The 17,998-nt window shown below is 39.9% G+C and overlaps 1 long non-coding RNA gene across 1 annotated transcript; it reads left to right on the top strand.

Annotated features, from left to right (window-relative positions):
- The first annotated feature begins 14,311 nt into the window (after positions 1-14,311).
- On the top strand, positions 14,312-17,630 carry LOC133889003 (uncharacterized). The gene is made up of 2 exons (XR_009903851.1): positions 14,312-14,341; positions 17,028-17,630. It is a non-coding gene; the product is annotated as an uncharacterized LOC133889003 (long non-coding RNA).
- Positions 17,631-17,998: the final 368 nt, after the last annotated feature.

Genomic DNA, 17,998 nt, shown 5'->3' with positions numbered 1-17,998 from the left:
TTTGCATGTTAACAAAAAGGAATCTTTTAGGCATGATTGCTGAGATAGTACCATCTGATCAACTATATGACCCTAGGTCGGCAAGCATGGCTTTGTCTAAGTAACTTTAGAAGGATACATATCTGGTATGGTTGTACCTCATACTCCAGCTAATCCAACCACATAGAGGTACTACTCCTTCTGGTAAAAAATAGTTGACATTTTGGACATAACACAGTCTCCAATGTGTATATTTGACCACTATTTTCTACTAGAGTATTTAGAAAATTCAATCATTTTATGTGATTATGAAAGTTATTACAAGATAAATCTACGTATATAATATAAATATTTCTAAACTATGTCGTTTAAAAGTTATTAATAGTTAAAATTTCAAAAGCTTGATGGGACGTTTTCAAAACATCAGGTATTTAAGACTATGAGTAGCTTAAGACAGGTTTTCTGACACATTGGATACCTCGTAGCTAAGGATTCTACCTGTCTCTATTACTGTATAGCCTAACATAAAGTACATGAAATGACAAATATACTGACAAGTCCTTCAATTTGTCAGAAGAATAAAATTGGGGCACTGTTGCTATGTTTATCAAGTCTCATGAGTTCACATGTACAGCCATCAGTTCAGTCAACTTGTTGCAAAGAAAGCCTTCAGCCTACTGCCTGACTGTCTTTAAAGTAATGCTAGCTGACGAATGTCGCTCTATAGTAGACAGTCATGGACTGCTGGCCTGTGTTATTTTTGTTCATCGACTTTGCTGAAATTTATGACACACGGTTGTCAAGGTAGTTATTCGTTTGTAGTTACTGAATGACTGGTAGATTATTGCTTAACAAAAATCTTTTCGTGAGGTAAATAAAATTTTAGCTTGGAATATTCATGTGGCTTTTCCTGAATTTTCGGAATGTTTTCTGTATGTTTTGCTATTTTTTAAAGCTTCTACTATCTCCCAAATCATTGAAGACAGCCTCTCAGAAAAAAAAAAAACCTAAACGAATGAACACATGGAAGTAGTTGGTTTAAGTCTCAAATGCCAAATGTGGCCCAAAAACACAATCAGCTATGATCCCGTTGTCGCATTTTCTGGTCACCTTGGCCCTGCCTCCCGCCCCTTGGCAAGTCCATTCAGAAGGCATGGCACTGTGCTTCTCCTCTTTCTTGTTTCTTCCATTGACCAGCTGGTCCACCTATAAGCACTGTTAAGAACCAGAGTAAACTTACATTTTAGTGACCAACTAGGTGAATAACTCGCACATTGCTGTGGGCTATTTGTGATTATATTCTAGGTTTTTGTTAGGCGTGTGATAATTAATATTGCAGTTTCTAGTTAATAAATTTTGACATGATTAAATTCAAAAACTAGTGTGCTGATTGATTTAGATACTTCCTCAACTACAATGGCTACATGATATTATTACGGACATTGGTGGAAAACTACATGTGGTGATGACCACATAGGCTGATAACAATAAAATGAAGATCACTATCTCTTTCAAGGTTGCTTTTCCTAAAGAAGGATATATCATTTTAACAGCATCTAGCTCCGAAACAGACCAAAGACTTATGGCTGAAAGATCTACTGTCGATGCGCTTCTACAATAACTACAACAAAATAGTCCTCCGAGCTGGGTTATCAATGCCGGCTAGGATAGAACCGGACTGATGAAATATCAGTGCTAGTTCTTAACATCCCACGCTCGATCAACGATTGAGTCGGGTTGAACGACACTGATACTCAGGATCAATACCGGCTCTTGGAACAAACTGGCACAGATATGTCAGTGCCAATTGGTAACCATGAGCTGGCACTAATACTAGCCAACTGGTAACCATGAACCGGCACTGATACGTCAGTGCCAACTCGTATTGCAGGCCATCACTAATAAGTCTCCACTTAACAGGAATAGAACAAAGAGGAGCCGAACCTTGCGCTTGGAGACTTCAAAATTTGGGGGGAAACCTGATGAGGAGCTACACCTAGACCTCGCCCTCGACCCCTCCCTCTGGCGGAAACCTAACTAGCACCCTCTCCTTCTTCTCCATTTGGGCACCTCGAGCTCCTCCTCCGCCTGAATGCCAATAGCCACCTCGGGCCACTCTCCGACCAGGCCGAATCCATGGTGACATCCCCCCCATCCCAGGAAGCTCATGCTCTCCTCCCTTCCCTCTCTTCATCGTTGGGTCAAGCCACCACCGTCCTCTCAGAATGTCACCGTTATCATTACCGTCGATGAGCCGTTTCGCCGACGCGCATGTCACCATTAACCCCTTTAATGCATCCCTCTCCTCATGCTGGTCCTCCTGGTACCACTCCCCCGCCAGACCTCACCGTCGTTCATCACTGGCTACCGGTCAAAATCGGGTCAAAGTCGATCCCCTCTCCCTCTATTGCAGGTCGACCGCAGTCATAGGCCCAAGACCCACAAAACAGAGAGAGGCTAGATAGAACTGAGTAGGAAAAGTATTTGAGGTTAATTAGATTATCTAAATAATAGAAAAGTAATTAGAGCTTGAAAAAAGTTGAAACTAATTTTCTTGTGTTCAAATTGATTTAATATACATGTTAAAAATACATGTGAAAGGATCGATGGCCTAAGAGGGGGGCTGAATTGGGCGCTAATTAAAACTTCTACTGCTTTCTAAAACAAATAACAACCTTAGCCTAGATAAAAGAGAATGGAACTACGTGATTTAAACTAGGACAAGGCAACTAAACAAGCAAGATAACTAAGAGAGAGAAATGTAAAAAGAAAGACATGCAAGAACCAAGATACTCAAAATAAAATGCGGGAATGTAAATAGTTGGAGAAGAGAACACCAATTTTTTTCCGAGGTTTCGAGAAGTTGGCACTTCCCCCTAATCCTCGTTGGAGCATCCACCAAGGATGTAGCTCTCCCTTGAGTCACCAAGACTCAAGTGCTCCCTCTTGATTGCCCCTTCTCCATCTCCGGATTGGCGGGCATCAAACCAAGTACATCATCTCTTCCCGGGGCTCCTACAAGTCCTCCAAGAGCTCACTGAGAACACCTTCGATCACCCAGACCGTTTAGGTGTTGCCAACCACCAAGAGTAACAAGCTTCAAGCTTCACTTGACAAAGACAAAGCCTAGACAACAGCTAGATGCACACTTGTTACTCTCCAAGCACTAAAGATGTCCTTAATCTTCAACTAAGAACTTGAAATTAAACACAAGTGCTCTCTCTTGCTTCTAAATGACACACCAAGTGTATGAGCTGCTACATGGGCGCAAGAGCCTATTAGAAGTCCAAATGAGTGGGTATTTATAGGCTAAGGATCAAGAATTAGCCGTTGCCTAACAACCCAGAATTTTTCTTAACGCCGGAAGGTCCGGTGTGAATAACTCACTTCACATCGGAATATCCGGTGCTAATACCCCTGATAGAATAGCCGTTAACTGTTCCATTAGCCGTTAAAGCTCCGGCGTTTCATCCGGACTAACGCCGGATCATCCGGCGCATGGAAACCGGCCAGATGATAGTTTGCAACCTCTCTGTATAAATTCATCCGGCGTTTACTCTTCACTACGCCGGACCATCCGGCGTGTAGAATCAAGCCGAGACTACACTGCAAATATTTCTCCGGTGATCTCACCACTCGAACGCTGGACCATCCGGTGTGGACTTCAACAATTTTACAACTCAGAACTCTTAGGAAATTGCTCCGGTGAGTACACTCTTCATACAGAGGATCATCCGGTGAGTTGAATTTTCGCTGAATTTATCTAATTCAAACAATCTTGAGTTCTAACTTCTTGGACGTATATTGTTGTAATGAAACCTCACATGTATGTGGTGTATATATACTATGACGAGATTTGGTGTTTTGGAAATGAAATTTATATGTGTTTGTGTATATATGTTGTAATACCTATGAGTGCATGTCTATAAATATACCATATGCTTTTGCTGGCAACGGCCAAAATTTGAAAAAGCCATAGTTTGAAAAGGGCGGGAAATACCTATCAGTGCCGGTTAGTAAAAAGAAACCGGCACTGATAGTACACATATCAGTGCCAGTTATGCCGAGTAATCAGTGTTAGTTCAAAATCCATCACTGATGACGATTTTAAACCGACACTGATGGGGGTATCTGTAGTAGTGTTGAGAGCCGTTAAAAAGACTAGTGTTCTGACAAACTCATCTTGTGCAGATTTGCCAGTTTGCGGAGCGGAACCCGGATGTGCTATTCTTGCAGGTGAACTATGAGGAGCAGAACCCGTATGATTACATCCTTCAATTCTGTGCAGTTCCGTGGTTGTTCTTGATGCGCACAGGTTGTACCTTCTCATGGTAGTAGAGTGCAGGCTTTGAAATTTTTACCTACGATGCTTGCCTGCCTGTCCGCTAGTAGTTTGTAGTGGAGCTTCTACCTTCAAGAAATTGTATGGTAGTTGTATGAATCATCTGCTTGCTATTTTACAAGGGTTGCATCTTGTCATGAATGGTGCTGGATGAACGGCTGTTCCTTTATGTGTTTGTTCTTCCTCTGCTTCAGGATATTGTCTAAATGCATTGTGCGAAATCTGAATAACTTATCTTTGTATGCAAGGAGCCAGCTTGTTTCCGGTAGATTTTTCCTTTTTTTGTTTTCTGGAAAATAGCAGTACAGCCGTCTCATGACAAAAAACAGGCACTGATAGTTTGAGTATTAGTGTCAGTTCTTTGTTATGGACTGACACTAATACTCATTGTTAGTACCGGTTCAAAAACTATCAGTGTCATATAATCAGTGTCGGTTCAAAAATCACCACTGATAGCGTTTTTGAGCTGGCAATGATGACTATTTCTATAGTAGTGGAGGTGTTAATGTTAGGATCATGTATTGCAATGGTTCATGTTTCATTGTAATTAATCATCTCTATCTATCGATCGGAAGCTGTCATGCATATTGCTTGCAATGGCTTATAGTATAATCTGATTACATCATACAAGAAAATTCCAAGTGAATTCCATTGTACGTAACAAGGAAACAAAACTTTTAGAACTCACACAAAGTTCTTACAGAATGGTTTAACCCACAAGAGTTCCAGAGGAATTTTACCATAACATCGCATACCATGGAAATTCTTTGGTTGGTCCATCTCTTAAGAGTAAATTTCGCAAACCTGCCACTATTTGTACATTTATAACATAAAACTACAACTTCTGAGACTTATTCCATAAAACTACAACTACTTATGCCATAAAACTACAACTTCTGAGACTTATTCGTCAAGAAATTCTATTATATAATGTTGTATATATATTATGAAATTTCATCAATGTCAATATAATATGAAATTACATAAATGTATTTTCCTAAAAATTTTATGTAGGAATGACACATACAAAATCCAACCGCTGTGCATAGCCCTGTCCCATCCCCCCTCTGATACAAGGCCCCTCCACAAATCCGGCTCTAGCTTCGGCACAAGATGAGCTTGATGCAAACATGGAGCTGGACCAGACGGGAGGCGGTAGCCCGAGTGCGTACCTGAACATTGGAGCAGGATGCAGATGTTGATGCTCAGGAGGGTGACGAGATGACAAGAGAAGAGAGGAGTGGACGAGGTCTGAGGAGGATGCCCAAGTGACGTTTCAGCATCACGGAGGTCAATTCAGTCGGGGAGCCCACGAGACCTAAAGTTGTTCTGGGGCCATTCAAAATAGCAATCGGGTGTCAATCAGGGACCATGTTGCAATCACATATAGAAGTTGAAGAGGTAGACGAGATGACATGTGGGTGGTTCCTGATAACTGAAAGATATAGGAGTCAGAAGAGAAGGAGAGAAGAACTGGAAGAGCTACTGGCTTTAGTACGACAAGAACTTGTATATGAACATTAGATAACAGATGTCAAAATCAAAGAAGCACTTCAGCAAGGAAATAGGCAGCAGCAAGACGAAGAAAATGTTGTGAGCCCTGGTGATCGTCGAAGCAGCTGCGTGTCTATGGGGTTTGCAGAAGAAGAATCGGCCCATTACCCTATGTACGACATCATAGAAAGGAAAGTTTGCAAGCTTGTTGTACCCACCTTGAACATTACGACCACGATGGCTATGGGGTAGGTCGACCAATGCATGGAAGGAGCTCTCTTCAATAGTATTCCGATACAGCAAGGATACGCCAAGGTTCACATGGACTCTGTGCCAAGGCCGTACCATAAGATTGACATGGATTAACACAAAGAGACAGATTACAAGAGGATAAGATCAAACGTGGGTGGCTTCATTCTGTGACCTAAGCGCTACATAGTGTTTGAAGATGAGACCGATGAGACGTTTGATACGGAGTCGGACCCACCACACAGAATTTCTCTAACTCGTCCACAGTCGCCGCCACCACCACCATCACAAAGAAGAGAGCCAACTCCTCCACGGTCACCACCACCGCCACCGTCACCCAAAATAGAGGCAACTGCTCCCACTCCAAAGTCACCACCAAGGGAGCCAACTCCTCCCCCTCAGAAGTCAGCACCAGTACCACCGAGAGAGGCAACTCCTTCCCCTATGAAGTTGACAATAGTTGCACAGTCTAAGAATTTGAGTTCATCTCAGAAGTCAACTTCATCCCAGAAACAAAGGGCACCTAAGACGGTGGCAACACCTGAGAAGTTGCCTTATGAACAAACACCAGAGGAAACCAGAGTGACAGTGGATGCCAGTGTTAAGAATTCTTTCAAAAGCTAGAGCCTGAGAAGAAAAAACCAATTCATGCAGAAACACATAACTTTTTCTTGAAGATGGCCAAACCTGTTGAGCGTAAGAGTAAATCAGACTACGCACGCATCAAAAACAAGAAATACTTGAAAGAATCTTCTATCAAACAAATACTAAAATGACAAAAGAGCAATTTCTAGACGAGTCCCTGGCACCAAAAGCAGCCAAGAGATGGCAATTTAAGTTGGGCGAACTCTTGGTCGCACCAAACATGTGGGACAAACTGACTTATGAACTTTGGAAATTCCATGCGTGGTACATGAAGGAGTCACGAGATGGTAGAGAAATGTTCGAGGCCAACTACAAGGATCGAGATTTCCTCCACAGGGACGGCTCTATTTATATATTATTTGAGGAAATGTATTGATTGTAACAGTAAGATGCCCTCGACGTGTCTATCTTGAGTTGTTGGACTCTGTAAGTGTCGTATACATATAATTCACAGTATACATTCATGTACCATTGGATTGAATGTCTTAACTTATTCCTTATGTAGAATGGAGGTACAAATATGCAGGACAGATGGCATCAACCATGTGGGATTCATCGACCCACCTCTTGTAAACCCTACAATGATGCAATCCGATCCAAAAGGAACCGAGTACTATGCATTGAAGTGTATTCTGGAGCTACGATTGAAGAAGTACATACTTTTTCCCTAGCACTTTGGGTATGTGTTTCCTTCCATGAATGTTCTATTCTTTTTGAGCAATACATAGTTAGAAATTAGGATCAACTAACCTATGGTGACCTATGTGTAGTTATCACTGGATCCTCCTTATCATCCAACCAGACATCAGCAATATCGTTGTTTTTGACTCACAAAATAATCCAAAAGAAACCTACCAACCCGTCATTGACTTGCTACAATGGTAAAACCTGACCATTTTGTTATTGCTATTGTAATATGTGATTCCATTGAATCTATGTCTAATTATGGTAATAATACACACATGCAGAGTGTACCTATGATACATCAAGAAGAGTGTCAGATACCGGCCATTCGCAGAAGAATGGATTATCCGACATGACTTCATTGTAGGAAGCAGGGCCCGGGCAATAATTTATGTGGTTTTTATGTAATTCATGCACGGATTCAACAGAGATGCGTCATACCAGGTGGTCCATGCTGAGGTATGCGACATACATCTTGATAACTAATTTTCAGGTCTGACACATGTTCATAAGGATTGATTTCTTCAATTCTTCAAATTGTAGCTCCTCATGCTGTCTAGAGATCGACTATTGGCTAGTGAAATCAACACACTTCAAGGACAACTTATCGGGTTCATCAATGACCAAGTCATCAATCCAGCTTGTGAGTTCCATGAATTTGGCTCCTCTCTCTCGTTACCTTCATCTAACAAGAAAAAGCAAAGTTCAGAACCTTCGACTAGCAAGAAACCTTAAACTCTATTTCATTGTTGTAATGAAACCTCACATGTATGTGGTGTATATATACTATGACGAGATTTGGTGTTTTGGAAATGAAATTTATATGTGTTTGTGTATATATGTTGTAATACCTATGAGTGCATGTCTATAAATATACCATATGCTTTTGCTGGCAACGGCCAAAATTTGAAAAAGCCATAGTTTGAAAAGGGCGGGAAATACCTATCAGTGCCGGTTAGTAAAAAGAAACCGGCACTGATAGTACACATATCAGTGCCAGTTATGCCGAGTAATCAGTGTTAGTTCAAAATCCACCACTGATGACGATTTTAAACCGACACTGATGAGGGTATCTGTAGTAGTGTTGAGAGCCGTTAAAAAGACTAGTGTTCTGACAAACTCATCTTGTGCAGATTTGCCAGTTTGCGGAGCGGAACCCGGATGTGCTATTCTTGCAGGTGAACTATGAGGAGCAGAACCCGTATGATTACATCCTTCAATTCTGTGCAGTTCCGTGGTTGTTCTTGATGCGCACAGGTTGTACCTTCTCATGGTAGTAGAGTGCAGGCTTTGAAATTTTTACCTACGATGCTTGCCTGCCTGTCCGCTAGTAGTTTGTAGTGGAGCTTCTACCTTCAAGAAATTGTATGGTAGTTGTATGAATCATCTGCTTGCTATTTTACAAGGGTTGCATCTTGTCATGAATGGTGCTGGATGAACGGCTGTTCCTTTATGTGTTTGTTCTTCCTCTGCTTCAGGATATTGTCTAAATGCATTGTGCGAAATCTGAATAACTTATCTTTGTATGCAAGGAGCCAGCTTGTTTCCGGTAGATTTTTCCTTTTTTTGTTTTCTGGAAAATAGCAGTACAGCCGTCTCATGACAAAAAACAGGCACTGATAGTTTGAGTATTAGTGTCAGTTCTTTGTTATGGACTGACACTAATACTCATTGTTAGTACCGGTTCAAAAACTATCAGTGTCATGTAATCAGTGTCGGTTCAAAAATCACCACTGATAGCGTTTTTGAGCTGGCAATGATGACTATTTCTATAGTAGTGGAGGTGTTAATGTTAGGATCATGTATTGCAATGGTTCATGTTTCATTGTAATTAATCATCTCTATCTATCGATCGGAAGCTGTCATGCATATTGCTTGCAATGGCTTATAGTATAATCTGATTACATCATACAAGAAAATTCCAAGTGAATTCCATTGTACGTAACAAGGAAACAAAACTTTTAGAACTCACACAAAGTTCTTACAGAATGGTTTAACCCACAAGAGTTCCAGAGGAATTTTACCATAACATCGCATACCATGGAAATTCTTTGGTTGGTCCATCTCTTAAGAGTAAATTTCGCAAACCTGCCACTATTTGTACATTTATAACATAAAACTACAACTTCTGAGACTTATTCCATAAAACTACAACTACTTGTGCCCTTAGTAACGCGAAACTACAATTTTTTTGGCATGGTTCCACCCGTCAGCCACACATTACTCGTTTTCCCTATTATGCTGAAATTGTATGGCTAACAGGTGGGACCAGACCAAAAAGTTATAGTTTTACGCTACTAAGGACACAAGTAGTTGTATTTTATGAAGTAGACCTCTTACAAAGGTACAAATAGTTGTAGGTTTGTGAAATTTACTCATCTCTTAAATGTTGTGCTTGCTTGCATAGTGTCCAAATAGATAAGCTGAACAATTCCTACACGTTTTGGTCCCCAGAAAACAATTTGTCATGTCATCTACATTCTTTTATTTTTCCTACACCTACATTCTAAGGGACCAATTAGCTTGACAAATTAATCCATATTCTACTGATACAGTTTAATTTCAACTTAGATGTGGTACTGTATTTTGTGATATTTCAACTATCCATGTATCTACATGATTAACATAATTAAAAATTGAGAATTCTATGTTAGCAATTCTAAAAATTGAGAATTCTATGTTGGCAATTCTTTGAACGTACACAGAAAAGTAAACCTATTTGTGGACTTAATCCTGTTGGAGCTATAGGGGTTGCCATGGCAAGAGGCGTACATCATCTGATATTCTTCACGAGAGATGTTGTTTTGTACTTCCGCCGTCCAAGAATTTTGGCTTGGTCTTCAAAATTCGATTTTCACCATTGTTTTCTCACATATTACGTCATTTATAGCTACATAACTAATGTAGCATGAAACCAGTTTGAAATACACGAATCTAATTGTATAACTTTTGTACACTAAACATGCATATAATTTGACTTTGTGTCAATCGAAATATGCAAAGTTTGACTTTTTCTTAAAGCTAGTATGCATTTTATTCTTGGACGGAGGGAGTATGATTCAAAGAGTGAACAGTAGGAAGGAAGCTCATAGCAGGACGGAGGGAGTATTGATTCAGCCAGTGTGTCCACTGATTCAGACCACACTATGTCTTGCTACGAGCACAGAAACTTTATGAGCCAGTTTTGTCGTCATCCATGATAGATGTACGTGTGTTTGCATTGTATGATGGATATATATGCTTGTTACCTCCGGTCTTAATGATTGTGCTCCCTAAAAAGTTCCTAAATGTATGTGCTTATATGCATGCATGCATACCGTCCTATACAGTAAGTAGTTGTACCAGGGTCTAAGGCCCTCATGAACTATATATATGCTTTTAGCTCTGGTCTTAATGCCTGTGCTTCCTAAAAAATTCCTAAACATATGTACTTCTACACATGCATGCATGCTGTCATATACAGTAAGTAGTCATATAAGGCCCCCATATGAACTTATGTTTGTATTCGTCTAAATAATCTCTAGGGCTTCATGAAATGCTGTGTAATTGCACATGTATGCAATCAATAATTAAGAAAAAAAGATGTCATATGTGTGCTAACAAGTGTAGTGTTAGATAAATCCATCGGTTATGTTCTTGCTGAGACAAACCTCTAGCCATCTTGAATCTTTATATTGCTCTATAGCACATTCATTTTATAGTTAAAAAAATCAATTTAGCAGGAAACTAACAGAAGTGTGGGGATAATGTAATAACCCGTGCGAATATGATATATCTATTTATTCCTTGGAGAAAAAGGTGTGTTGGGTTAATGTGTCATTCAATCATTTTTTATTATATTGGGGACAAAATTATCAGTGTTCACATTATCATGCCATAGGCATGAAAAAGTTATGTGGCATGCGCTACTACCGTTCTTATTGTATGACTACTATGATCGTTATCTCTTGATAATGCGCATGATCGAGATCCACTACTACACTAGATATGCAACAATTATCGTCATCGTTGACAAATTACTTTAATTATTTCCGGATGACAAAGAGCATTTGTAAAATGGGGAGCTTATTTAATAACAAATAATAAATAAAGAAGTAGGGATTAATAGTATGTGATGAGAAGTTTTCTTTGAGAGTTGGGTATGACAAATCATATTTGTGGTGTGATTGTAATATGATCATAAGTTGTATACACGGATAATGGATAAAATCTAAATGCCATCCCCTTAACCCCATATAAAATGTTCAACTGTGAATTTCTAGAATTTTGCTTTTCTGGATATTTAATTTATTGTCTGATGACATACAATAGAGTTACTAGTAGAGAAGGAGGGCATCAAGAAATATTTAATGGATCGGTGCACCGATATATGAGCTGCATATCCTGAGAGGATATTCTATGTCCTATTTTTCTCTCTGTTTATTAGTATAGGAAAAGTTTCTATTTCTGGTTTTCAGAGTGGAGGGACAGGTTTTATCTGGCATATGTGAGTGATAAAAAATAAACTATGAGAAGAGTTGAGGGATCAAAAATAGATTTCTTCCATTAGTATACTTATTATGCGCCTCTTGTGCTGTAGGTAACCGAATCATACTGTTGATGAGATCGCACAAACAGTTGAATGTGTAGAGTTAACATACTTGCTTGAATCTGGATTCTCTTTTTTTTTTTTGAGATGTTTAGAACGAAACATATATAGATGTCATCCTTGCATAAGGAAAAAACCTAGGCCTTAAAGTGAATGTACTAAAGCACATCAAAGTAGGTACAATGTTCAATGCATCACTCTGGAAGCTACTCGATCCGATATATGTCATGATGCTTATAGGAGAAAAATGCATAGTTCTAGCCTATCTAACCAAATCACGATCTCATATTTAATGAAGCAGTTACAACGGCTGATCTTTCTTCAGGAGGAATCTTTCCTAGAAAGAAATATTTCTTTTGAACCTATAGAAGTGTAGCAGTAGATAGGTTTGCAAAAACCATGATATGCTGTTGGTATTATTGAAAGCTCATGGACAACAGCTTTAGCAACTAGAATTAGATGGAATGGAATGGAATTATGGTAACAAGTTTAGTCCACTTTTGGCATCTCATGCACAAACAACTTTTGAGTGTAACAATCAGTACATGTACATAGATCTTTTTCATCAATGCAGCAATCAATAAATATACATGTTAGGTTTTAGTTATAATTCTTAATGAAAATATTTTTCTTCTCTGAACAAATGGAGTACAAGAAAATTACATATAGTGCTACTGCCAAATGACAATGAAAAAAGTAAAAGAAATATTATAGGAAAGGTGATAATTTTGTCTCTCATCAGCTAGCTATATATGACCTTTTACTTTTCTAGTTAGCTAGCTGGTAGTAATGTCTAACTTAGCTGGAAGCCTGTAGCAACCTGAAGCCAATTAGAAAATTTAAGCATTTAGAAATAATAAAGTTAGAGAATCCAAGCTAGCTTGGTTCGTCTTCTAATCCTTGATAGGTGTGAAATTTGTTTAATGCATCAGAGACATGGATTAACTTATGACTCCATCTGTGTCCCTGGAACCAAGAATCTAGTACTTGCATGAGATCTACAGCGTACACTGGCTTGTCTAAAGAAAAAAGCTTTTGTTCGACCTGCAGCTTCTGCATGCATAGCCCCTTACAAGGCTACCGCCGGTCTATTTCAAGTGTCGTGAATCCCTACCTAGCCCATCGGGACAATAAGGTTACTGCAAATTGATGAAAGCCCAGAACTTCTCGACAATGTCAAGCATGTCGACAAATGTTCTTGGAAAACTGCACGGTCAAGCTATATGTATGCACCAGAAAGCCCTATAGCCTGCACCTATGTGTGTGGTTTATTATCATCTTTAGTGCTGAAACTTAAGTGCACGGTTATCTAGCAGGTTATTTGTTTATCGTTACTGTGTAGATTATGCAACTAAATAATTTTGCATGTTAACACTAGCTTAATTACATCTTCTCAATTCAATTTGTTTTGTTCCAAGACCAGCTAAACCGATCTGTATCATGATCTATGATTCAAAATTTATCCATCAGGGAATTAACTTGGTGATCATGATTCTCCATATCTTGGTACAGCTCCTAGCTGCGAGAAGAAAGGAATGCATTCTTTTATCTATGGACTATGCAAACTAGCTATTTTTTAAAAGCATATGTATGTCGATGGATAATCCAGGAACTAAGCATAGCTCAGTTGGTGGAGGGTGTGGATGTGCGCCTAAACCATGTAGGTTTGAGTCCTCTTCCGAATTTGGGTGCTATTTCTTCTTATTTATTAGCCGCCGAGTTTCTCCTAGGTTGGTAGAGTTTTTTTTCTATGGATAATCCCTAATGGTATAGATATCAGCTAGAGTAGGAAAGTGTTACTGTTGAAATAGTTTTAGTGTCCAAGATGGCAGAAAGTGTAGAATCAGGGATCATGCTGCATGCAATGACTAAAGTTGATAAAAAAAAAGGGTACAATCTTGGGCTGGTATTCTATCAGGCTGTGTTGGCAAATCATGGTCACTTATTTAGTGGATTAGCTACAACCAACATTATTTGATTTTTCCTTGGGCAAGGAATGTAGGAAACTTAACTAGTAGTCCACAACATGCACACATGCGATGATATGAATAACAGATATTTCCACATATTTCTAGACATCCAAAGTGCGGGTTTGGTACATGTGCCACTCAGTCATTTTCTTGTTATTGGCGACACAATTATACCATTTGCGTTCTTTGTCTTCCATGTGTCAAATTTATTCGAGAGGTGCTTCATGATTCTTGTCCACGGGAAAGTGCGCGTGCATAAAACCCACACAACCCTAGTTGCAAGATGATAACCTTATTGAGGTAATGTCAACCAGTCTTTCTCCTATATATATCGTAACCCCTCATTAACACATATGCATACTTCCAAGCTGGGAGAGGTACACGCAAAATGTAAGTGCTCACAATATCTTCTTCCCTTCTCTCTCTATATATATACACACTATCGCGTAAAGTTCTTCCATTGTCTGACTTTTAAGTTTTAGATAACTCATTTGAACCGTTTTTCTGATGAAATCTAACTATATATCATGTACCAGATTCTTGTGACTACGACTTCATCAAATGTGTTCCGTTATGATTAAGTAGATGGTGGAGGAAACAAAATCCATAGAAATATCAATTGGTGTGTTTAGGAAACGATACGGAATTCATGGCTGTAGTACACGAGGGGGTAAATCAGTATGCATATAGTTGTCTCAAAGTGGTAGTTATTTAACACACCTTGATCATGGATGTGCTACAAAGAGGGATAGATCAAGTTGCAGTAGTGGCCTAAGTACGTTAGCTATGTCAAATTAAGTTCTATGTATGTGAGTTATACTGTGTCACCAAAGGGTAGAACGATGGCCAAGGATCTATTGAAAATTATTATCAAAGTATTCAGGGTGCAGCATTGGTCATTTCTTAAATAGATGTTCACCCATCACTACTACAAAAAGGCCAATCACTGCCGGTTCTAAAACCTCATCACTATTGGTTTTGGAACCGACGGTCTTTACTCAGCAATGATAATCATAACTATCACGGCCGGGTCTAGAATTGGCAGTGATAGTAGTTCTCAGGAGCAAAAAAAATGAGCCTGAGCTGTGGCACGACAGCAGTGGCTGATTGCGCCAGCAGTGGCGGCAGTCGAGCCGGCTCGGCTGCCGCCACCCACTACGTGAAAAAAAGTAATTAGTGACAGGTCATAACCATCATTAGTGATGGGTCATGTACCAATCACTCTTATCACGTCACTAATGGTAGATTATTACTGACGGGTGATGACCTATCACTAATAAGGTCATTAGTGACGGGTTATAATCATGACCTATCACTAATGTTTAGTTAACAGTGACTAAACATTAGTAATCTTTACCCGTCACTAATGACAGATGTATATTTTTCATATTTTTGGACACAAAAAAGTCAAAAAAATATTTTTTTCACCCGAGCCATCACAACGCAGGCCCATCCTATATACTTCACAAACCACACTTTTTTCACATTATTTTCAAGTTTGCATTCCATGGAAATCGAACCCGTGACCTCCTCCTCTCGCCTGTAGCCACATTACCACCTCTGCTATCACGTAGTTGTCATAGAAACCGAATATTTTATCCTTTTAACCTTCTTTGCCAAAGGTCATTAGTAACGTGTCATAACCATGACCCGTCACTGATAACTAATTTTACCAAATTTTGTTGCGGGTTATAATTTGATATGTGACCCGGAGTGCATTCGGTAAAATGGGCATAACTTTTGCATACGGACATCTAAAATTTTTTACATTTGTTCCTCCCCCACTTTGTTGGGTTGAGAGAATTTTTAAGGCCAAAAATGGCTTGGAAGATTGAGTTCTTGCCCTGAAAGTTTCTACACTATTTTTGGAACGCGCGTTTGTGTCCATAGCTGTCGTCTCTTCACTCAGGATCCCTCCACCACCGCCGACACTGCCGCCTGTATCACCATCACTCATCACATCTCATGGAGTGCCTCAGAGCGCCCTCCCCGGTCATCGTCCCCTCACTTAGTATCCCATCACCAGTGTAGCCCACGCTCCTGTGGATCCCTGTTGACGAAGGCGTGTGGAATCTGACAGAGCGACAACGGCTGCCCCGGCTTGGGGGGACAAAGTGTCCCGATGCGGTAAGGCGGGCTAGCTTCCTTGTGGTCCTCGTAGAGACGCTACCGTGGATGGTAGCCAGGGAGGGAGCCCGAGGAGGAAGGGATGGCGTTCGGGGATCGGAGGGAGCTTAGGGAGGAAGGGAAGGCTGGCCGGGGCCGGGAGCCTAGGGAGGGAGGGATGACAGCCGTGGAGGGAGCTCGGGAAGGGAGGGAGCTCTATGCCTAATGGAGTGAGAGGCAGCGAAGAAAGAGATAAGTGAGAGATAAGCTAGAGCCAAACATGAGGACTGATGACGTGAGTCAAAATTGCATTGGAGGCAAATTTCAGGTCCGAACACATTATTGCTGGTTGGTGGCTCGAACCGGCATCGATAGTCCGTTTTAGTGTCGGTTGTGTGCCAGTTCCAGCCAGGAAACCAGCACTAATAGTCCATTTTAGTGCCGGTTCTTAGCAACTCAATCCTTATTCGCGTGCATGAGATTAAAAACTGGCACTGATACATTTTTAGTTCTAGTTCTTGGGCAACTGGCACTGATGAACTGCTATTTTTGGCTGGTTCTGTGGTAGTGCATTTTTGCTAGCAGATAAATTTAACCACCCAATTTGACTGGGACAATTTACAGCATACTAAAATTTACCTTTTTCAGGAGCTCGCAGGGCTCTTATATAGTCACTTACAAACATTTCTGGTTTAGACTTCACTGCAAAAGTCTTGATAACCTTATTCCATTATTTATATCTCTGTTTATTAACACGCCTCAATGCATCTGTACACTTGAATTCATTGTTTCTATATTTAAGTGCTTTTATTTGCCTACACTCTCTAGTTTTATTCTCTATGTCTGATATTTTTTGTAGCACAGTATTATTTGTATATATGGATAAAATAATTTGTCCTACAGTACTTCTTCTCTTGACTTCAACTACGTCAGTTTCGATAGTGTTCTTATGAAATTTATGTGTATTCAGCGAAAGAAATGACGAAGACGCACACCATTCTTCTAGCACTTAGCTTGGTAGTTCTGTTCTCCTGCAATTTTGTGGAGGGTGGAGTATACATGAACCAAGGAACACTTTCTCGCAAAGGACTAAAAGAAGAATGCAAGCTAGTCACTACTGGAGTAAGTCCATCACTTAGCAGTTTATCAGGACAGGCAACTAGCAACATTAATGCAGGACAGGCAACTAACAACAACGCTGACAGCACAAACACAGATATGGCAGCTACAACCACAGACTCCCACCATGATCTCTCAGCAGATCAGTACCGAAGGTTCATCCGCAACAATCAGAAAAAACCTTGATGAAGGATTCAAACATCAGAACCATGCGCAGCTATTAACCTGATCGACGAGGGAAAGTATATCCAGTTAGCAACTTTAATCATAAGTTGTCATGTACACAAAATTTCCACCACAAACTGTCTACTGTGTGCAGTAGTATTTGCCTTGTACTATATAATCCATCTGCTGCGTATTAGAATATCAAGCTTTTCCAATGCTCATGCATGTAATGTACTAATGTGTACATTATACTGAGACAAATAAATAACATGTCCATGCTCCATGGTTATATATGGTCAATTTATGTTTTATGTGATTTTATGTGAAAGTATTGTACATTAAGGATTTACAAAATGTTGGGAACTAATGTTCCTGAACAAAGTGATGGGCCTACGGACCCCGGAGTTATCCGAAGGCTAGAGGGAAATGTACACAAAGTTGAGAAGCTTTCTCAGATATTAAGGTCACATGTCCTGTCAGTTACACTTGAGCCCTATTTATAGGTTGTAACTAACCAATCCATATTACAGTTTACGGGATTACCTCTGTCGAATATCTAACTATAGAGTCTATGCGCATAAGGAGTATATCATACATAGATAGTGTACGTACAACACATGTTAGGTAGCTCCAGATATCACAGAACCGAATCAGCGG

This window comes from Phragmites australis, chromosome 13 (genome assembly GCF_958298935.1).
Source record: "Phragmites australis chromosome 13, lpPhrAust1.1, whole genome shotgun sequence".
Taxonomy (NCBI): domain Eukaryota; kingdom Viridiplantae; phylum Streptophyta; class Magnoliopsida; order Poales; family Poaceae; genus Phragmites; species Phragmites australis.
The sequence above is the reverse complement of the archived record's forward strand: the minus strand, read 5'-3'. Positions and strand labels throughout refer to the sequence as shown.